General features: G+C 42.5%; 1 long non-coding RNA gene and 1 pseudogene across 2 annotated transcripts; one reads left to right on the top strand and one right to left on the bottom strand.

Annotated features, from left to right (window-relative positions):
* Nucleotides 1–491: 491 nt before the first annotated feature.
* On the bottom strand, nt 492–3,204 carry LOC102920512 (adenosylhomocysteinase pseudogene; annotated as a pseudogene). Its single transcript, XR_013041815.1, has one exon. The product of XR_013041815.1 is annotated as an adenosylhomocysteinase pseudogene (transcript).
* Nucleotides 3,205–7,063: 3,859 nt separating this feature from the next.
* LOC143266947 (uncharacterized) lies at nt 7,064–21,530 on the top strand. Its single transcript, XR_013041805.1, has 2 exons — nt 7,064–7,241; nt 8,525–21,530. It is a non-coding gene; the product is annotated as an uncharacterized LOC143266947 (long non-coding RNA).
* Nucleotides 21,531–21,958: the final 428 nt, after the last annotated feature.

The following is a 21,958-nucleotide window of genomic DNA, read 5'->3' as shown; positions in this document are numbered from 1 at the left end:
TCCTGCCTCTGAGATCTCCCTATGTGATCTCTCCATATGTGAAGAGGAAATCCTTCTGCCCTTCAGATGTTGTACTGTACACACTACTGTCACATTATCTTACCCCTCTTTCCTTCCCTTCCCTCCACTCTTTCACTGACTCACTAGGTGTAAACACACAACAGATAGCTGTATGTCAGAGTGGGGGCAGAAGCTTGCAGATGTCAAGGGAAGCAAGTCAGATATAAAATTCATGTATCTATGCATTGCATTTCAAGACACATGCAGTGCTGAAGTACTGATACGATGGAGGGGGGCACACTTGGGAGATTAATTCTATAGAAAGAATATATAGAAAGAAGAGATGGTTAGAGCAAGAGGGGGATCAATCTCAGAGAAAGGAATTTGGAAAGCAGGACCAAGCACTTGGCAATTTCCTGTTACCTTCTCTAAGTGCACATAGATGTCTCCTTAAGGAGATATCTGTCCATGTATGTGCACTAGCAAGAAAGTTATATTTTTTTTTTCCTTAGGCACCAGATATTTTATTTAATCCACCTTCCTTTGTTAACATTCTAAACACTATAGACCAAATGAATCTCTTTGTGACCCAGGCTTGTGATAGGAACCATCAATTACAAATAGTGATAGATCTTCGCCTATTGGTTTTTTCTGACCCTTTCAATCTCCAGCTGTCATTTGTCCTTTCTTAATCTATTCTCACCCCTGTGAAATAGGGACCAAAAGTACCAACCTCAGTATCGAGATTGAAGAGGCGGCCCAATGGTGAATAAGCCAAGCTCTGAGGAACCTTCCAACTCCACTGGTTCCTGCCCTTTGGTAGAGCTCCTTCTCAGGTCCCGGGCCCAGAAACCAGGCACATGGATCTAAAGACCACGTGAGGGCTTAGATGGTAAAGTCCAGGGGCTTGTGACCACCACTAGCCACAGCCTCAGGACTTCCAAGACTCGGGAGCTCATGTCCCCTGTGGGTGGCTCCCAGGTACCTCTATCTTGACCGGAGACTCTCATGTCCCCCTCACCACACCCGGAACGGTATGAAGGACACAACAGGGTCCAAAGACAGAGTGACCAGCCCCAGCGGGACGAACACCGGTGAAGCAACAGCAGAGTTGGTGACGTTTGCTCTTGGGAAAGAGAGGGAGGGCCTGGAACAAGGATGGCAGCTGGAAGGCGAAGGGCAGTCCCGGCTCTCAGTAGCGGTAGTGATCAGGCTTGAAGGGGCCGTCAACGGGCATGCCCAGATACTGGGCCTGCTTCTCTGTCAGCCTGGTGAGCTTCACATTCAGCTTGCCCAGGTGGGCTTCGGCCACTGCCTCGTCCAGCTTCTTAGGCAAGAAGTGAACCCCGACGGGGTATTTATCTGGGTGGGTCCACAGCTCGATCTGTGCCATCACCTGGTTCGTGAAGGAGTTGCTCATCACGAAGCTGGGATGGCCCATGGCACAGCCCAGGTTGACCAGCCGGCCTTCAGCCAGCAGGATGATGCGGCGCCCATTCTTCAGCCTGTAGCGGTCCACCTGGGGCTTGATGTTCACCTTCTCCACAGCATTCTCATTGAGCCACTTCACATCGATCTCCACGTCGAAGTGTCCAATGTTACACACAACGGCGTCGTCCTTCATCTGTTCAAAGTGCCGGCCAAGGATGATGTCGACACAGCCTGTGGTGGTGACGAAGATGTTGCCCTCCTTACAGGCCTCGTCCATGGTGGTCACCTCATAGCCCTCCATGGCAGCTTGCAGTGCATTGATGGGGTCAATCTCGGTGATGATGACTCGGGCCCCAAAGCCCCTCAGGGCCTGGGCACAGCCCTTGCCCACGTCACCATAGCCTGCTACCACCGCCACCTTGCCCGCAATCATCACATCTGTGGCCCGTTTGATGCCATCTATGAGGGACTCCCGGCAGCCATAGAGGTTGTCGAACTTGCTCTTGGTGACGGAATCGTTGACATTGATGGCAGGCACCTTCAGTATCCCATTGGCCATCATCTTGTAGAGGTTGTGGACCCCGGTCGTGGTCTCCTCAGAGATGCCTCGGATGCCTGACAGAAGCTGTGGGTATTTGGTGTGGATGAGGTTGGTTAGGTCACCTCCATCGTCCAGGATCATGTTGAGGGGCCCGTCTTTGAAGTACAGCGTCTGCTCGATGCACCACAGGTATTCCTCATCTGTCTCGCCCTTCCAGGCGTACACTGGAATGCCGGCCTTGGCAATGGCAGCCGCTGCGTGGTCCTGAGTAGAGAAGATGTTGCAGCTGGACCAGCGCACCTCAGCACCCAGGGCCACGAGAGTCTCAATGAGGACAGCAGTCTCCACAGTCATGTGCAGGCAGCCGGCAATCCGAGCACCCCTGCCCCGCGCCGTCCGGCCCCCTTCATTGAGTTCATCAGTCCTAGCGGAAGCGCCGCCAGCATGTCTGATAAACTGCCCTACAAAGTCGCGGACATTGGACTGGCGGCCTGGGGACGGAAGGCCCTGGACATAGCTGAGAATGAGATGCCAGGTTTGATGCGCATGCGGGAGCTGTATTCGGCGTCCAAGCCACTGAAAGTTATATTTTGAAATGTCAAGCATTTGTAAAACTAAAGGAAATTGAAGAAAAAAACTAAAATCAAAAAAACAAAATTCAAGTAAACAAAACCATGCTTAAACCACTTCCCAGTTCCTGTACATGTCAGAATTTTGTTAATCAAGTTCTGCAAAGAGCAGCCTTGTCTCTCTCTGTTCCCCTAGGATCTAAGGTCTGGATGTAAGCCTCAATATGACAGTCCTAACAGACTTCACAATAGCCATAAACTTCATTAGATAACTTCTGTTCAAGCCACAGTCTTCTCTCGTAGCACAGATTGTTGCCAAAGTCACCATCCAGCAGGTCCACATTCCTGAAGGCTAGGCTTCCAGGACTGTGCCAGTACACCCACCTTTCCATTGTAGATGTAACCAACTGTCTTATTAAATAAGAAACACAGAACCAATGTAAAAGAGAAAGCCAAGAGGTCAGAGCTCAGAGCTAAAACCTTACCCTTCCTCCTGCGGTGGTCCTACCTCTTCGAAAGAGACCTACTTCTTGTGTGTTTGTTTTTATTATAGTCTTTCTATTCTGCCTTCTCATTGGTTGTAAACCCAAACACGTGACTGCCTCGTCACTGCCTGTAAGTACAGCTCTCCAGGTCTTAAAGGCGTGCGTCTCCAATGCTGGCTGTATCCTTAAACACACAGAGATCTACCTGGCTCTGTCTACCAAGTGCTGGGATTAAAGACATGTGCCACTACCTCCATGCTCTTGTTATGGCTCTAATAGCTCTGACCCCCGGGCAACTTTATTTATTAACATACAATTAAAATTACATTTCAGTACAAATAAAATACCACCATATTCCATGGCTTCTTTAAACCTTGCAGTCTCTTCCCACCAAGGTCTAAAATTCATTAGCCAACATCCTCCAATGAGCTCCAGCTCCAGCATGAAATCTGAATCCTATTCCTGCCAGAACCTGTCCTTGGGTCACATCTTGAATTCATTTCCCTGCTTTCCCTGTTGTGTGGCTTCTGTGAACCCCATAACCATTTCTCCTATAGCCTTGTGTCTGTCATCCCTCACTATGTTTCTTCTCTCCTCATTACATCTCTTCCTCAGTTCTCATTACTCCCCATTTACCAGATTTTCAAGTCCAGCTCCATGCAGAAGCCTTCCAGATCCCTCTCCTGCCTTCACCTGGCTTCCCAGAACCTCCTTCTAACTGCCAGCAAAGGTTCCAAGATGTGGTATCTCACACTGCTTTCAATTACACAAAGTAGGACTGAACCCCACTTCCAAAATCAGTCTTCCTCTAGATACACTACTAATGCTTATGAGAGGGTCACTGCCATCCCCTTGAGCCCAACTCCAAGCCTGCCCTGTCACAGACTTGACAACCTCTATTCCTCAGCCGCTGGATCTCTGAAATGCCACATTTCTATGCACATGGTCATCACCTTCTCATCATCATTGGAAGTGAGCAGCTCTCAAACATTAACTGACTTCCCCCATTGCACCTAGCCTTACAACTCCTTCATTTTACATTCTGGAGTCTGGTTTGGTCACCTCATCATTCTGCCCAAAATAACCTGAAGAGTTATACATTTATTCAAATCACCACTATTCTTACTGCCCACACTGGACAATTGGAAGCATGGCTCTGAATGGTCATTTCAATACAAATCTGCCATCCTTTTCTGATACCAACCACAAATCCCAAAAAAACATGACACGGACTGATGCAAGACCCCTCCTCCAGGAACTCTCTTTTGGCACCTCTTTACAAGTCATCAAAAGTCACCTCAAGTGGGACCCCTCTTCCTCTGAAACCCACAGTGCCCTGTATTTTCCTCCTGAAGAATAGAATGCACTATGCCTCATGGGAATTGGTGCTCATTTTCTGTGTCATCACCCCTTAGCGTCCAGGCACTGAAGGCCAAATTTCTATCTGCCATGGTATATTATTGTTAGGCAATCAATAAGAATTTATGCAAGTGAAGCATGAAGACACAGGAGACTGCCTCATACATCAGTACTTCCCAATTGTGAGTACAAAAGTACTTGCCATCTCTCAAAACCTAGAAATAACCAACTGATTGTGGCTTATACCTGTGCCATTCCAAGAAAAGATGCTTGTTCTGTGAGTTTCACGCCTTGGAAATTAGAGAATTATTCAGAAGAACTCTTGTAAGGAAAGAAATGTATATCCTTGAAGATCACCACAAGCTTGTCCAAATACTTGCAAACCTTTCATGATGGAGCTCTTTAGGTGTGCACAAAGCAAGAGCTTTTTCCTAAAGACAAATATGCAGTTATTAGAATAAACTCTTTTGACTTAGTTAAAATAATTTTAGGTACATAGTCTCTACACTATGTTCTCATACATTCTAGGGAAGCATCCATTCTCCACTCACTCACAAGAATTGGAACTTTGAAGAATTACTTTGAATAAGAGATAAAATTAGAAGAGCTGGAAATACACCAGAAAATGTGCCTTTGACTCAAGGCTGGAACACTGGTGATTGCTTGTGCTCAGAGACAGATGATCTGGAAAGGATTGACTCTGTACAGAGAAAGAAATAGAAGTGTGTCACAGGGAGATCAGTTTGCTTACATGAATCCAACCTAAGGTGAGAAGCCCCAGCTCTTCTTGAATAAAAAGGAGTTCCTCATCGTTCTCAGCGTAACAATTATCAGGCTCTCCATTCTGCACAGGGATTATAATATGAGTGACATGATATTCTTCCCTTACCTGACAAGAGAAAACAACTTGTTACAATTCTCTGGCACTGTCAATCCCACTCTCTCACAGCACAAGTAAGTGAAGACCCCACCCCAGTGAATGACTCTCATCCTTCTCCCTCACCTCAGTGTTTCTCCACTTTTACTGCCCCAGTGCTTTGCTGTGCCGGAGACAGCATATGAAAAGCCTGACGTGTTGCCAGTGGAATCTGTGCTGGAGATACCAGAGAATGAGGACATCAATCCCTCTGGGCCTGCCCCACCCGATATTCTACTAAGCCTGCCTTCTGTGGGCCAGCGAGAAAACAACCCTTGTTTTCACCCATCCAGCTGTTACTGGTTCTTATAATCCTCCTCCTCTACTTGCTCTCTATGGTTTTCTTTCTCTCACCTTCGGTGGTTTCCATGAAATTAGAAATGATACTGAAATTGTGTCAATGGCAGGAGTTAAAGCTCTTTTACAGGTCATGGGAGAAACCCAGAAGGCTGGTGGAGAAAACTGTAGATGGAGTGACATATAGATAGGATAAAAGACAAGAGTTGTCCAGAACTAGTTAGAAGACAACTTGGTGAATTATAGAGAGATGAAGAAGGACTTAAGCTGACAGGAAACTGGCAGTCTGGTACTTGAAACCATTGCTTGTACTTCTGTGCTTTCTGAGAAACTGCAAGTAGATGGCCTCTGGGGTGATTACCTCAGATGGTCTGATAATTATTAATCTGCAAAAGAATAAGCTGGTATGCTTTGGCTTTCTTCCTTGGAACTTCTATGTGCAATCAAAGGGCACGGGGTACACTTTGCTGATTTACAAAAAGAACTTTTGAAACTATCGTGGAGAACTCAATCACCTGTTGACTTTTCTCACCCCCTATTTCCTTGTATTATTACAATAAAAGACTGGGGTTGAGTCAGATCAGGAAAAGGAAGAGAAAACGCACATCTCCAGATCTCACAAGACTTGTCAGCTTGACCAACTCCTGTGTTCCAGTTTTTTCTTGTGCCTGCCAGACATTCCTGCCCTTTGAGACCCTCGAAACTGCTGAGGCTGGTCCCCGGCATTGCTGGGTACTCTATGAAGGCAGAGATGATAAGATGAACCTGATATGATGTCCCTCTTAGCACATCCTGGCCTAGGTTCTTCCCTGCAGCAGCCAGTAGGTCTGCTCTGGGGTCTTGAGGTATTTAATTTATTATTCCAAGGCTTAGCACAGAATACGTGGTCAGACCAGGCCACAGAAGGAATTGAGTCCTCCTCCTTTTAGAATTAGTCAATATGCCTGTCTCCATGTCTCATACCTGACATTCTGCTTGCCAGCCTGCCTGCTTTTACTTCAATATCTCACTCTGTACATGAGCCAGGTTTGAACTTGTAGGAAGCCTCCAGTCCCAGTTTGACAATGACTGGGGTTACAGGCATTAGCCACCACTAGAGTGAAAATTTCTAATTATAGCATTGAAGCAAATTGTTCAATTCAAGGGACTTTGAAAAGCAACCAAATGCAAACTCATCAAATTCAAGGTGGCCAGGCCTTGCCATCCATGGTTCCTTCTGTGGAGTGATATGTATGGACACAGCTCCTAGATATGTTTTCTTGGAGTCATGGAAAGCAAAGGGGGAAGAAACAATCTGACATCAAGAAGGAGTTTTCATATCTTTACCAGGGTACCACATAAGACTCCACATGTTTCTAGTCCTGTCTTGGTATTGTTCTTCCTTGCAGAATGGAGGAACTGATCCCATAAATCCTTTGGAAGGACCACAGGGCAGAGGCCTTAGGAGTTCTGAACTGTAATGGAAAAGAGAGAGAAGTCTGAGGTTACAGGGCCTGGTGTCCCTGAGCAGAACTCAGCCTGGCAGCCTAGAGGAAAAACATGAAGTCATCAGCATTCCCTCCAGCAGCACATTCCTCACTTTCAGGACCCATGATGGAACCACACAGCAGGCAGGGATTTTCTTCTCCAAACTCTGGCCACAGGTGAGTGGGAGCTGTGAGAGTGGACTTTACCAGCTTGAGTGGATGGAACAACATATTTCTAGGTGTGACTATGAGTTGGTTGTAAAAAAAAATGTCCATGTGAGTTCACAGACTCAGTGGGCAAAGTCCCCTCTCAACTCAGGTAGGTAACATGAAGGCACATGGGAGATAAACAGGACAAACAGGCAGAGAAAAATGTAAACTTCCTCCGCTATGTCTCTCTGGATATAAACAAATCTTCTTTATCTGTGGTACATATGTCCAGGTCTGCTGGCTTCTAGACTCTCAAGTCTGGACTTAGGTTTCCCTGGGTTTGAGACTAAGTCTCTAAAAAGTAGCTCCATTGGTCTGTGCCTTCCAGACATAGACTGACTCAAATTATTAATATTCCAGAGCTTCCATATTGAAGAAAGACTGTTGTGATCATGTTCAGCCATGTAGACCACTGTATTCAAGAGCTCTGAGACCAAGAGAAACCCTATCAAATTTTAATAGGTTGTATACAGGATAGAAATGTACAGAGACTTATCTCAAGATCATAATACCACAGCTTGTCTCCAATAGGGCATGTTGTAAGGATTGGTAAGATCCTTGAGACCCCAGAATTGCCGGGCAATCCATATTAACATACCACCTGGAGAAGCTGCAGCCCAAGACTCGAACTGTGAGTGAAGATGGTACAGAAATCTGTCCTGGGCAGATTTCTTGACTTATCTTGAACCAGTAAGCCCTTTCCTAATTATTTCTCCAAGCCCAATTGGAACTGAACAGCATCCTCCTGCTCCTTCATTATATTATTTGGATGTGTAGATTGCTGAGTTCAGAAGGCTCAAGGCTGGCAAAGGCTGATTCTCTTACTTATATCTGGAAATGTGTAAATTGCTGACTGCACAGGGTCATGGCTGGGAAAGACCAATTCTCTCACCTGTGCCTACTTGAGACAGAGCACTGCAATTTGGCTTGCAGCTCCTCCTCATTCAAGAAGAGATTTTGACTCTTGCAAGGCAAGACAAGAATCAACCAATGCTTTAGAAACATCAGAAAAGCCAGGCCTTGTGATGTACACTTGGAATTTCAGTATTTACTTGCTGAGATGGCAGGATCTCAAGTCTATTCAGGCTGTAAAAGTAGATGTTACAAATGAAACAAACAACATAAACCAAATGAGATGAGATACTTGAGAACTTTTTTTCAGAAATATTTGTGTATTTTCCCTTTAAAATCCTTTATGTATGAACAGTGAGTGTGTTTGCAAATGTCCATGATCTGTATTTATTTTTCAGAATGTACACGCTGCTGTGTGAGCAAGGATGCACAGGTGCTTCAGCACATCTGCAGATGTGACCTGACTGCCTGGAGTGCTGATCTTCCCTGGCCCCTTTGGTCCAACAGAATCTCTTCTGTGCTTCTGTGTCTGCCCAGCTAGCTGTGCTGTGAGAAACCAGGTCTTCTCCTGTCTCCCTGTCCCACCTCACCTGAAGAGAACCTTGAATGTAGAGGTGGCCAACACACCCCATTGTCACATGCTTTCTGGAGATTCCATCTCAGGTTCTGACCCTGTCACTGCCAGTGCTTCACCCAAAGAGTCATCATCTCCCAGGCCCTAATTGAGGATTTCCTGTGAGAGTCTACCAAATGCTGAAAACATAATCTCATGCACCCAGAATTCTGTTGCCCTCACATCTCTCCATTATGTCTTAGATTATCTGAGAGCCGATTTTCATAAAGTAACAATGCACATCACATTCCTTACGATGGGAGGTGATTCAGTATTTTCTTAATGTGATTCTTCAAATCTCTACAGAGCTCAGAAAAGATGAGGATCTGAATTCAAACAAGTTTTGAGGAAACTTGTCTGGGTAAACTAAGTTAAAGGTTATTTTGACAATACAGATGGCAGGAAGGAACGAGACAACATTCATCAATGAGGTTCTGTTACCACAGCAACGTGGATCCGTGGAAGCAAACGGCCGAGGACGTGGACAAGGGGAAGGAACATTCTCTGTGTGGCTCAGTGCTCTAGACCTCAGACACCTGTGCACCAGCACCGCCTTACTTTACTGGAGAGCTGCAGTCTCAGTTTTGTGTGGCTGACCCAGAGGCAATGGGAAACACTTATACACAAGTCATTTCCAAGTCATGGACCTGTGGTGACTCACCTGGGCTTCTCTTCATTTTAGTCTCCCCACAGTGAGTGTCTGCTGAAGTGATGGGTGTTATCTTCTCAAAGGCTTCCTGTGGGCCACACACCACTGGTTGTTTCACAGGTGTGCTTCCTCCTGAAGGTTCTTCAGCCTTTGTAGATGTTGATGTCAGCCTGGGGTTCACCTCTCCACCATACACAAGTGTATGCAGAAGAGAGATGAATTTGGGCAAGTCTGGGGAGTTTTGTCCGAGATTTCTTCTATCCTTCTAGAATGCCTTGTTTCTTGCCTCTTCCTCTTTTCTTTTCTTCTACAGAAAGAGAAACAGATTTAGGCTAATTCTTCAAATCCCAGAAGAAAAAGCTTTACCAGAAAAGAGATGAACAATGTGTAAGTCTGTTTAGGTATGACATCTCAGCATAAGGTCCATGTTTACGTTCATAACACTGGTGCTATTGAAAACAGCCACTTAGTCAGTTCCTATATAGCCATCTTCAGTAACCACTAAGACTCAATATTCTCAGCACCATACTGCACTTTGCATGTGTGTGTGTGTGTGCGCATGCATGCATGTGTGTGTGCGTGTGTGCACGTGGGTGCGTGTGTGCACGTGCGTGCGTGCGTGCATGAGCGCGCACATTGGCGTGTCTGGATAAAGTGCACGTGTGTTCAAGTGAGTGTGGAGCCTATCCATTGCATCACAGACTAGTGAGCTCCAGTCTTACACTATGTTGCTGACTCAGATGCAATGTGGACCACTTACGTACAAGTCTTTGCCAAGTCATGGACCTGTGGTAACTCATCTGGGCTTCTCACCATCTTAGTTTCCCTACAATGGGTGTCTGCTGATGATGTGGTGGAGGTTATCTCCTCAAAGGCTTCTTGTGGTCCACACACCACTAGTGGTTTAATAGATGTGCTTCCTCCTGAACATTCTTTAGCCTTTTTCAATGCCAATGTCAGGTTGGGTCCCACCTCTCCACTCCTGTCTTTATCACTGCCACCCACTAGCCTGTTTAAAAGGAAGCACCATTTTCCAAATGCTTTGGAGTTTTAGAGGATATTTCTTATATCCTCCCTGAAGGGCTTGTTCTTTGCCCCTTCCTCTTCTGTCTTATTCTACAGAAAGAGAACAGGATTCAGGCTAATACTTAAAATCTCATAAGAAAAAGCCTTGTCAGCAAAGAGATGAACAAAGCGTAGTTCTGTTCCCGTCTGACATCTTAGCATTGCATTCATGCTCACCTTCATAACCCTGGTACTATAGAAAACAAGGACCACCCCCTTACTCAGTTGCTGTATAGCTGTCTTCCATATGAACTAAATCTCAGTCTTCTTTACATGTGTGTGTGTGTGTGTGTGTGTGTGTGTGTGTGTGTGTGTGTGTGTGTGTGTGTTTGTGTGTGTGTTGGCTTGTATGGGTGCAAGAGCATGTGTGCTTAAGTGAGTGTAGAGCCTGTTCATTGGATCATAGACTCACTGAAACAGCACAACACAGTCCCAGGACATAGGTTGACCAGGTAACACACAATCTTCCGGCCTCCATGCTCACACACTGACTTGATATGCCAGGTAGCCTTCATGCTCCTTGGTATATATACTGCTTTAGGTGTTTGCTCTTCAGGTTCTCAGCTCTTTTGTAAGCCATATTTACAGTCTGCAGTACAAAACCCCAGAATAGGGAATTATAATAATTCTAATGTCAGAAAAGAGTGAAAGAAAACAAGTGGGGAGAGGCAGCAGTATCTCATGCATGACTTGAACCCCACCCCCTGACATCCCTCTACTCTGTACTGCTATGCTGAGGCTACATCAGTTCCCATCTTACCCAGGATTATGATCTGTGGCTTTTCTCTAAGTAGCTCCCTGCTTCTCTGAAGATATTAGGTCAGCCACATAGACAATGAAGACACACCCTGCAGATTTTGGAGCTTTTTTCAGGGGCAAGAGAGTTTCGATATTCTGGGAGATTTCTGAGGTTCTTCACAAGGGGTCTAAAGGAGTAGAGCAGAGTGACTAAGATGTACAGAAAAGTTCCAAATGTCTAATTGAGGTCCTGAGGAAATTTGATCTCTGCATGCAGGGTCTCAGGAATTCCTGTAGTGAGAAGAGGCACACCCTGAAATCCCACAACCCTTTTCCTCCCAGTATTCCGAGAAAGAGAGAAAGACCCTCACTCTTCTATCAGCTGGTACATTCAGCAAACATCAGCTATCCAGAAGTATAGCTAAGCTAACATGGTGCATGATTGTCAACCCAGCACTTATGAGGCAGCAGATAGAGTTTGTGGATCCACAGAAACTTGAGAAAATGGACCATCCTCCTGAACTTCAAAACAGGAAACAGACAGTGGTCTCTCTCTTCCATTCCCAATAACCATATGGATCTTTGCTCATACAGCACCTTAGTGTATTGTTTCACAACATCACCTCAGAGAGCATTAACTAATGACAGGAGAAACTGAGGATGCTCAGAGCTAGAGGAGCTATGCTGTGGAAACTTAGAGAGATGCTGTACCCAGGAAGGCTACAAACCTGCTTCAACCCCTCACATCAGGCCAAGAATCAGGAAAGATTCACAATTGTATCAGAAACTTTTCTTGAGTGGAGGATGTGATCAGAAACTGAGCGTGACAAACTGATGTCTGGGAGAACACATGAGTGCCCGAGTAAGAGTAATTACTCTTTGGAAGGGAGAGGAAATGAGGGGGATATTTACTATGATCTCAGGAGACTGCCTTCATAGTGTAGAATACCAACAGTGGAAAACAAACAAACAAACAAAAACCCCATGTTCTAGGCATTATACAACTTGGGAAATGTAAACTGTGGTACCTGGGCTCATCTCTAAACCTGAGCTTTCTATTCCTCTATGAAACAGGAAGGTGATGTACCTAACCAGCACACACAGTCTTCTGAAGATCAATGGAGGCATGCCCAGAGAACTCCTCTCCAGTGCCTGAGCTACTTTGAGTCACATGCATACATCTCCTTAGGTTCTGCTGAACCAAACTCAGGGCTAGGTATGACTGGTGGGACATTTACCATCATTTTCTTCCTCAAACACACAATGTTCTTGTCATTGAGACTATAGGAGCCATTCCCTGGGGACAGCTCTGCAATCTTATTCTGCTGACCCAAGTATGGTGAACAGCCCAGGGACTGTATTGAGCAACTCCAATTGCAGATGGTCCATAGTCCTCTGGTAACTGTGTAGCTACAGGAAAGGCTAACCTCTTTTCTATACCAACCAACAGACTACAGGATGAAGGGAAGTGGTGTCTGTGTTCTGACACCAACAGCTATACACCTACAACTGGCTGCCTGGGCAGAGATAGTGCAGTTAAAACATCAAGGCAGACACATCCTGTTTACCCTGCCAACTCTTTTGTCTAAAAGCTGGGCCCTGTGGGCACATGCTCAAGAACTCTCCTACTCATGAAATCTCTTATTTGTGATACCACCACCATTTTTCCTCATGTTTTTGAATAGTAAGGAAAAGCACATGTGTGAGCTGCCAGAAGTCTGATTAAAAGATGACTTTGTCAAGTTCCATAAGGTCAACAAGGGTGAGAATCATGAAGAAAAGGACAGGATGAGTGAGGAATCAGTGATGGAAAAGGAGATGGAAAGTGCAGGTTGTCTCTTTAAAATTTTGTAGCTGGAGTTTCTCTCCAGGCCCTGCCAAGCCCCGGCAGTTCAACAGCCCACTTATAAAATAAACACACAGATGCATATATTGCTTACAAACTGTATGACGGTGGCAGGCTTCTTGTTAACTGTTCTTATTTCTTAAATTAACCCATTTCTAGTAATCTGTGAGTTGTCACGTGGCTTGTGACTTACTGGTACCTTACATCTTGCTTGTCGTGGCGGTGGCTGGCAGCTCTCTCTCCCTGCTTTCCTGTTCCCTCAATTCTCCTCTCCGTTAGTCCCACCCATACTTCCTGTCTGGCTACTGGCCAATCAGTGTTTTATTTATACAGAGCGATATCCACAGCACTTCCCCTTTTCTTCTTTTTTCAAAAAGGGAGGTTTTAACTTTAACATAGTAAAATTACAAATAACAAAACAATTATCAAGAAATAGAGTTATTCTAATATTAAAAAAGATATCGTATCTATCTTGTATTTGTGAGTTTAAGGTTTTATATCTAATTATTTTTTATCATAACTAAGGAAAATGAACAAGGGAATCGATGGCTGATATGTAAAATTAAATTAAATTATAAAATAAAAAATATGATATATCATAAATGCTTCTGTGAGTCTTCGTTCTTGCAAGGCTGCTTCCATTTTTACCACATTATTCTCCAGTTTGATTTAAGATTCCCAGGAAAGTTTGTTAGTGATGTCAATATTCTGCCCAAGGAGCTTAAAAACAAACTGCTCTTGGGTTGGGGGAATTACATCATTATGTCTGTAGATGGCATTACTGTTTTAAGACAGAAAAGAGAAAATGGGGAACATCAAACCCATGTCCTGCTATCCTGTTATGCTGTCATCCTGCCTTTCCAGCAGTCTAGAACATTGTGTGTATTTGTGTGTGTGTGTGTGTGTGTGTGTGTGTGTGTGTGTGTGAGAGAGAGAGAGAGAGAGAGAGAGAGAGAGAGAGAGAGAGAGAAAGAGATCTTTCCCTAAAGAAATCAGAGCAAACAAAACACCATATTGATGATTCAGCTCAACAAATTTAGTGAATAAACCCAGCTTAGCATCCACTTACTATGGTAGTTACATGGCAGAGTAGAGAATAGGAGATGTGTGACCCCTGAAAACCCTGTGAAGTAGCTCTTAGGTAACATTTAACTTAAGGAACAGACCTGACACTTTGAGATTAGCATTAGAAGACTCTACACAGCTATGAGTGGTTTTGCACACATCAGAGGGTTGTGAATAAGCATAAACCCAGCAGTTACCACATAGGCTTCTCTCGATATTACCAGCAGTTAAAAAGCACCCAATTAGACAGCACCCAAGCTTGGAGGAAACTCTACTTATGCCTTCCACAATGCAATCCCAGCTAGAAGCAAAAGGATTTGTGATAGGGTGCCCTCAGTCATTTAATTAGAATCTATGACACTTAAGTCTTCAAGAGCAATTTAGTGACATTGAACAAGGAAAATTCAGTACTGATATTTAAAGATTCCAGGAACTAAGGATGAGAAGCTGCAGAAGGAAATAAACCTTTGAGAACTGTGAACTCCATGGACCACAGCATTGCACAAGCCTTTCTTGAAACTTTTACAGGGAGTCAGGGTGTTTGAGAGCAGTAGTGCAATGCATTCTAGAGATAAACTCTCACAGCATTGACCTGATTTCTGTGATCACAATGCTAATGAAAGACAAAGTGAGACATGAACACTAGGGAGCAAAAAAGTGAGGTTCATTAGTTTAAACACAGAAAAAGGCAGCAGGCCTTTAATTTTGCCACATATGATTGCATACAAATGACCTCTCTTTTCAGCAACAATGAGGCTTACCTCCTTTGGGGCTCCAGCAATGAAAGGTCCTTTAATACCTGGACAGCTCTGTTGATCTGAGAGCCAGGGCTTTACAACATCACCTGTCACCAGATACAAGTAGTTTAGAAAACAGCTACTTTGCTTCTCCAATAATCAATGTTAATTTATGAATTGCTAAAGCAATGACCAATATGGCCATGGAAATACAGGCTTTAATCCTGCAATTTGATGGTTGAGGTAGTAGTCACAACCTGAATTCAATTTTAATTGAAAAACAGACCCGCCCAACTCGGCCCCAGGCTCTGGCCACCAGGCAGGTCCCCTTCTAGCCCCACTGGGAGGGATCCCCTTTTCCAAGGCCCCTGGCAGCCCCTGCAATCTCCGCGCCCTGCCCACATGCCCATCTGCCCCAGACCCCAGTCACTTCCTGAGACTTAGAGACAGGCCCCCAGCTCCCATCCTACCCCTGACTTCCCCTCTGGACCAGAGTTGGACAAGAGAAGTCCCTTTTGGAAAAGAGAGAGAGTCTTCCTGAATCTGTCAGCTCTTTCTGAAACAAGTACACTGATAAGACCAAGAAGGAACCACAAGGAGATGGGCAGACGTCAAGGCAGAAGTACATACAACAAAATGAAGAGCAATACAGCATCACCAGAACCTAGCCCGCCTCCAACATCTAGACCTGAACACCAAAAATTGGAAGAAGCAGAAGAAAGTAGCCTTATGAGTAACTGCATGAAGAAGGTAGAGGCTTGTGTAGAGGAAAAGACAAGAAAATTGGAAGAACGCTGTAAACAACTAGAGGAAAGGGCAAACAAATTAGAAGAAAACAATAAAGCCCTCCAAGAAAACAATAAAGTCCTGGAAGAAAACAATAAAGCACTGAAAGAAAATCATGAAAAAGCAATGAAACAAACAAAGGAAACAGTCCAAGAACTGAAAAGGGAAATTGAAAAAATAAAGAAGACACAAACAGAGGGAATGCTGGAAATAGAAAACCTGAGTAAAAGATCGTGAACTTCAGATGCAAGTATAACCAACAGAATGCAAGAGATGGAAGAGGGGATTTCTGGCATTGAAGATACAGTAGAAGAAATAGTTTCATCAGTCGAAGGAAACACTAAAGCCAACAAAGTCATGAACCAAAATGTCCAAGAAATTTGGGACACCATGAAAAGACCAAACCTACGAATTATAGGGATAGAAGAAGGTGAAGAATACCAACTCAAAGGCACAGAAAATATATTCAACAAAATTATAGAAGAAAACTTTCCCAACTTAATGAAGGAAATGCCTATGAAGATACAATAAGCCTATAGAACACCAAACAGACTAGACCCCCCAAAAAGTCCCCTCAACACATAATAATTAAACAACTAAATGTACAGAATAAAGAAAGACTATTAAGAGTAGCCAAGGAAAAAGGCCAAGTGACCTATAAAGGTAAACCCATCAGAATAACACCCAATTTCTCAATGGAGACTTTGAAAGCCAGAAGGACCTGGACAGATGTATTGCAGACACTAAGAGACCATGGATGTCAGCCCAGACTAATATACCCAGCAAAACTTTCAGTCATCATAGATTGAAGGAACAAGACATTCGAAGACAAAGCCAGATTTAAAAAATACCTATCCACAAACCCAGCACTACAGAAAGCACTAGAAGCAAAATTCTAACCGAAGGAAGTCAGATACACACTAGAAAACACAAGCAATAGATAAAACCACAACAGTAAACCCCAAAGAAGGGAAGTACACACACACTACCACCAAAAATAACAGGGATGAAGAATCACTGGTCATTAATATCCCTTAATATCAACAGACTTAATTCACCTATAAAAAGACATAGACTTAGAGAATGGATACAAAAGCAGGACCCATCTTTCTGCTGCATATAAGAAACACATCTCAAATTCAAAGACAGACACTACCTAAGAATAAAAGGCTGGGAAAAGACTTTCCAATCAAATGGTCTTAAGAAACAAGCAGGGGTAGCCATCCTGATATCCAACAAAATAGACTTCAAACTAAAATCAATCAAAAGAGATCAAGAAGGTCATTACATACTCATCACAGGAAAGATCCACCAAGATGAAGTTTCAATTCTGAACATTTATGCCCCAAACACAAGGGCACCCACATATGTAAAAGAAACATTACTAAAGCTTAAACCACATATAAAACCCCACACATTAATAGTGGGAGATCTCAACACCCCACTTTCACCACTGGACAGATCTCCCAAATCAAAACTTAACAGAGAAATAAAGGACTTAACTGATGTCATGACCCAATTGGACCTAATAGATATCTACAGAACATTCCATCCTAACAAGAAAGAATATACCTTCTTTTCAGCACACCATGGAACTTTCTCTAAAATTGAACACATACTTGGCCACAAAGCAAATCTCAACAGATACAAAACAATTAGAATAACCTCCTGTGTTCTATCAGACCACCATGGTTTAAAGTTAGATTTCAACAACAACAAAAAAACTACAGAAAACCTACAATCTCATGGAAACTGAATAATGCTCAACTGAATCACCAATGGGTTAAGGAAGAAATAAAGAAAGAAATTGAAGACTTCCTAGAGATCAACGAAAATGAAGACACCACATACCCAAACTTATGGGACACTATGAAAGCAGTGCTAAGAGGGAAATTCATAGCACTAAATGCCCACATAAAGAAGTTGGAGAAATCCCACACTAGTGACTTAACAGCACACCTGAAAGCTCTAGAACAAGAAAAAGCAAAGTCTCCCAGGAAGAATAGATGCCAGGAAATTATCAAAGTGTGAGGTGAAATTAATAAATTAGAAACTAAGAGAATAATACAAAAAATTGAAACAAAGAGTTGGTTCTTTGAGAAAATCAACAAGATAGACAAGACCTTATCCAAACTAACCAAAAGACAGAGAAAGAGAATCCAAATCAACAAAATCAGAAATGAAAAGGGTTTCATAACAACAGACATTGAGGAAATCCAGAGAATTATCAGGTCATATTTCAAAAAACTCTACTCCACAAAACTGGAAAACCTAAAAGAAATGGACATTTTTCTGGATAGGTACCACATACCTAAGTTAAATCAAGACCAAATAAACTATTTAAACAGTCCAATAACCCCTAAGGAAAGAGAAACAGTCATTAAAAGTCTCCCAACCAAAAAAAGCCCAGGTGGCCAAGAGCATGGTTGGCTCTTGCGCAGGACCTGAGTTCATATCCCAGCACCCACATCTGGAGGCTCTCAACCACCTCTAACCTCAGCTCCTGAGAATCCAATGTCCTATTCTGACCACAGACACTGCATTCGTGTGTATGTGTTAACAGATATATAGATATATACATAATTAAAGAAAAAAGGAATCTCAAAGAAGCAAAGGCATTGCAGATCATGATCCATTGTTGTAGTCATAAGAATACAAAAGTCATGGGTCTGATCTTGGCATTTTCATGCATCTGTCCCACTAACTCTCCCATAATTCATTCTTAGTGGGTTTATGTTAATTTTAAAAATTCAAGATAGCATAAAGCATATATTTTTGTGTGTTTTTCAAGAAGTGGTGTGAGCTCCTTCTCAGCACAGCACTCAATCCTTTAATGGATGGTGTCCTCACCAGACTCCTTTGTTGAATGAATTGAGACTGGCCCTGTAACATAGAGATAAAAGGATGGAAAGTTACCAGGAAGAAGAGTCCTACATGTTCAAAGTGCCCTCTGTACAGAGAATGCTCTCAGGCTATCAGGAAACCCTGGTTTCAGATTTAAGGAAATAAACATTAATCACACGTGAGCTGTTGTAGGTGGGGGTTTTGTTGACTTTCATTAGCTATACAGCATATGTCTAAAATATAAGGCAAATATACCACTAAAATATAAACATAAATGCTAAATGTACCTCTGGAGGAATAATTTTTTAGCTAAAGTTTTCAATTTCCATATACTAAAAATATTTCATTTTAAAGAAACAAAATATAGAAGTGAGAAGAAAGGAGAAAAGTCATTATATGTGCAGAAAAAAGGCCTAATGGAAGGGGGTAACAGATAATAATGCTTTTAGTTACACTTACACCCTTGCAACATTTTCTTTGAGACACTCATAAATGCATGAAATGATAACATCTTGTTTTCCTTACTGTTTTGATGTAATGTATTCTTTATGCCATTCTATTCCAAAATACTGTGTCACAGGTCAGAGATATGAGAGCTTTTTTTTCAAGGTGGCTAAATAATAATATTGAAAAATTTATATTGCTCAAACTTTTTTTTTTCTAGAATGCAAAAGCAAGGTTTATCTGTTACAAGTCATGACAGGGAACTCATCTCAAGCCATCTCAAGTGAGGCAGGGAAGAGTTACTCTTTCTTGGGGAAATTAGTTTTTATAGGCAAAACCCATAAAATTTCTTAGAGGGGAGGGGGTTAGTACAGGTCCATCCTTGATTGGTCCAGTTTTTCCTGGGCCTGGACTTTATCTTATTCTAGCTTGTCTGTTTGCCTTGTCAGGAGTTTTACAACTCTTCTCTGGGGTCAGGTCGTGTTATCTCTGGAGAGGGGTATCTCATGGTTAATTGGTTACCATCAGACATCCTGACTCTGTTCTTTTGAGTTCCTGGATTGAAAGCTTCTTGGTCTGCACTCAGATATTATCCTTCTCAGAATTCTGATAGTACTGATGGCTAGGCTAGCTCTAACTTTGTCAGTGTGGCAGCATCAGACAACCAGATCCTTCTGCAAGGATATAGCTAGCTTGTTAGCTCACTTTTAGGAAAAAAAAAAAAAAAAAAAACTTCTATGCTTTGACGATCTCAAAAAAATGATTTAAGATAAAATATGTTTTAGATTACTCTCCTGTTCTATGGTCCAGAGCTTAACATTTAGGAGCCCTGATGAGCTGGTAGAACTATGACTACTTATTGTTCAGTTATAAGCTCAACATTTTGAATTTGTTTTAGATGTCATCTAAATATATGTAAATATAAACCTAAAAGTGCTTCTCATCAGGCCAAAAATCTCTGTCCAATTTATACCTCGCTTTCTGGACAGAAGGAAAATGCACAAGCTTTTAACCCAAATCTGTAGTTCTTGTTGAGACTCAAAGGTATGAGTCCACTTCTACTGTTTTACAGGTACCCATTACCTGCTTTGTTTACAATAGGGATTTCAGTATGGATTGGTAATACTAATGTATCTAAAACTTTTATGTCATTTTGTAAGTAGGCCTCAAAGGATCAAAAGAGTCATAAAACCTAGACCCACTTCACAGAGGTCAAAAGGACCCCAGATAAGTATTCCTAAAGATGATATTTTCCTCTCTCATGGTTTTGGGACTAGTGCTTTTCCCACTACTAAGGATATGGACCTAAGGGGTTCCAAATAAGTTCATAAATTTTAACTTCTGTTTCTAGTTTAAATTTGTCTCAACAGATCTCCACTTGGCTGGCAGTCACCTCCAAGCTTCAGTTGCTGACTACACTGCTCCAGACGACTGTGAGCTCCGGACTTGCTAAAAGCTGACGCAGACCAGCCCAGCTAAAATGATTCTTCCTTTGTCGCTATGGGGTCAGGCAGCTACTTGCTTCTAACAAATGCCCCTTGCCCAGTCTTTGACCAGCTTTTCAGCTTTCTGCCCTCCGCCCGACAACTGTGCCCCAGTGCCAGCTCGAAGCAGTTCCAGAAGAAAATACATCGTCCATGTTCCCTCTTCAGATAAGGCTAAAATGCTGGGTCAAAAAAGCTCCCTAACATAGATGCAAGTCTATTAGGGCCCACTGTGATCCTCATTATCTTACTCAGGTCCTATATCCTTATCAGACTAGTACAATTTATAAAACAGAGGATAGGCAGCATATAACTCATGGTACAACGGGGTTATACACAAGTCAGGACCACCGAATACTTCTCATGCTGAAACTTTTTAAGGAACTGGAAGATGTTGGGCTTATTTGGAATGAATGGTTGTTGGATGAAATATTCTCAGAAGCTATGGTTTCTTCTGTGACTATATACTACTTATGTCCTGGTGCATGGTGGGAGACCTCCTTAAAATATTCAAGGATGGTACCATTCAATGTGAATTGCAAATGAGGATGCTCAGCTAATGTTGTCTCTTGAGTTGGGATTGGTGTTAATAGCTCCCAAATCATTTCTAGACCCTATAGATAATTTGAAAATATCCCTTCTATCATTTGCCAGAGATCACTTATTTAAATATTTGCAGTCATGTCAGGTTCATGAAATATATTGCCACATTTAAGCTTCCCTTCAATTGGGCTTTATGTGGTTACATATGGTTTATTTTCTGCCTAACAAATTCTATATATTTTATTCTGAACTTATTGATAAAATAAACAGTCTTAAAATGACTTTGGGAACTATCGTATACTTTTCTCATTAAGTTATCAGAACACAGAGATAGAAACAAAGAAGTTTACATTTAAATTCTAAATTTCAATTTTCTGCCATCGAAGATCAGAACAAAAGGCATGCATGTTGGCTCATACACATAATCGTAGCACTTAGGGATCTGAGGCATAAGGATTATCATGAGTCTGAGGCCAATATATGCCATAGAGTGAATTCTAAGCCAACATAACATAGAATGTGACTTTTCTCAAATGTAAATAAACAAATAAATAAAATAAATTACAAATAAAAGTAGAACATTAATGCTTTTTCTTTGAGTTTTTTTTTTTTATTGTTGCACATTTTGGGCGAAAATCAGTTTTGGAGATAAGGAACTATTTTTTCTAAGTCTTCTACCTCAACAGATTTTAGAATCTACATAGAGTTTTCACTCTTAAAGTCCTATATCCCTTCACATTTAGTTATGTCCTATTCCTGGGGCAGGAGATCAGAGAGGAAGCTGGACCTCCACATGTCAGGCTCTCAATGCACGGAGGAGGAAGATACTAGCAATTCTTGGTTCAATTTTCCTATCCCTTACTCTCGACACACTTTTGAACTCCTCTGGTCTTAAGTCCCAGTACATAGCAGCCTTTGACTCTCTGGACTTTATTTTATATTAATTTAAATCTTTTCTTTATCTTTCTTTTTATTGAAAATAGATTTTATTTTCTCACACAATATGTCCTAATCATAG

Source organism: Peromyscus maniculatus, chromosome 1 (genome assembly GCF_049852395.1).
Source record: "Peromyscus maniculatus bairdii isolate BWxNUB_F1_BW_parent chromosome 1, HU_Pman_BW_mat_3.1, whole genome shotgun sequence".
Classification (NCBI taxonomy): Eukaryota; Metazoa; Chordata; class Mammalia; order Rodentia; family Cricetidae; genus Peromyscus; species Peromyscus maniculatus.
Note: the sequence above shows the minus strand (reverse complement) of the source record. Positions and strands in the feature narration are given on the sequence as shown.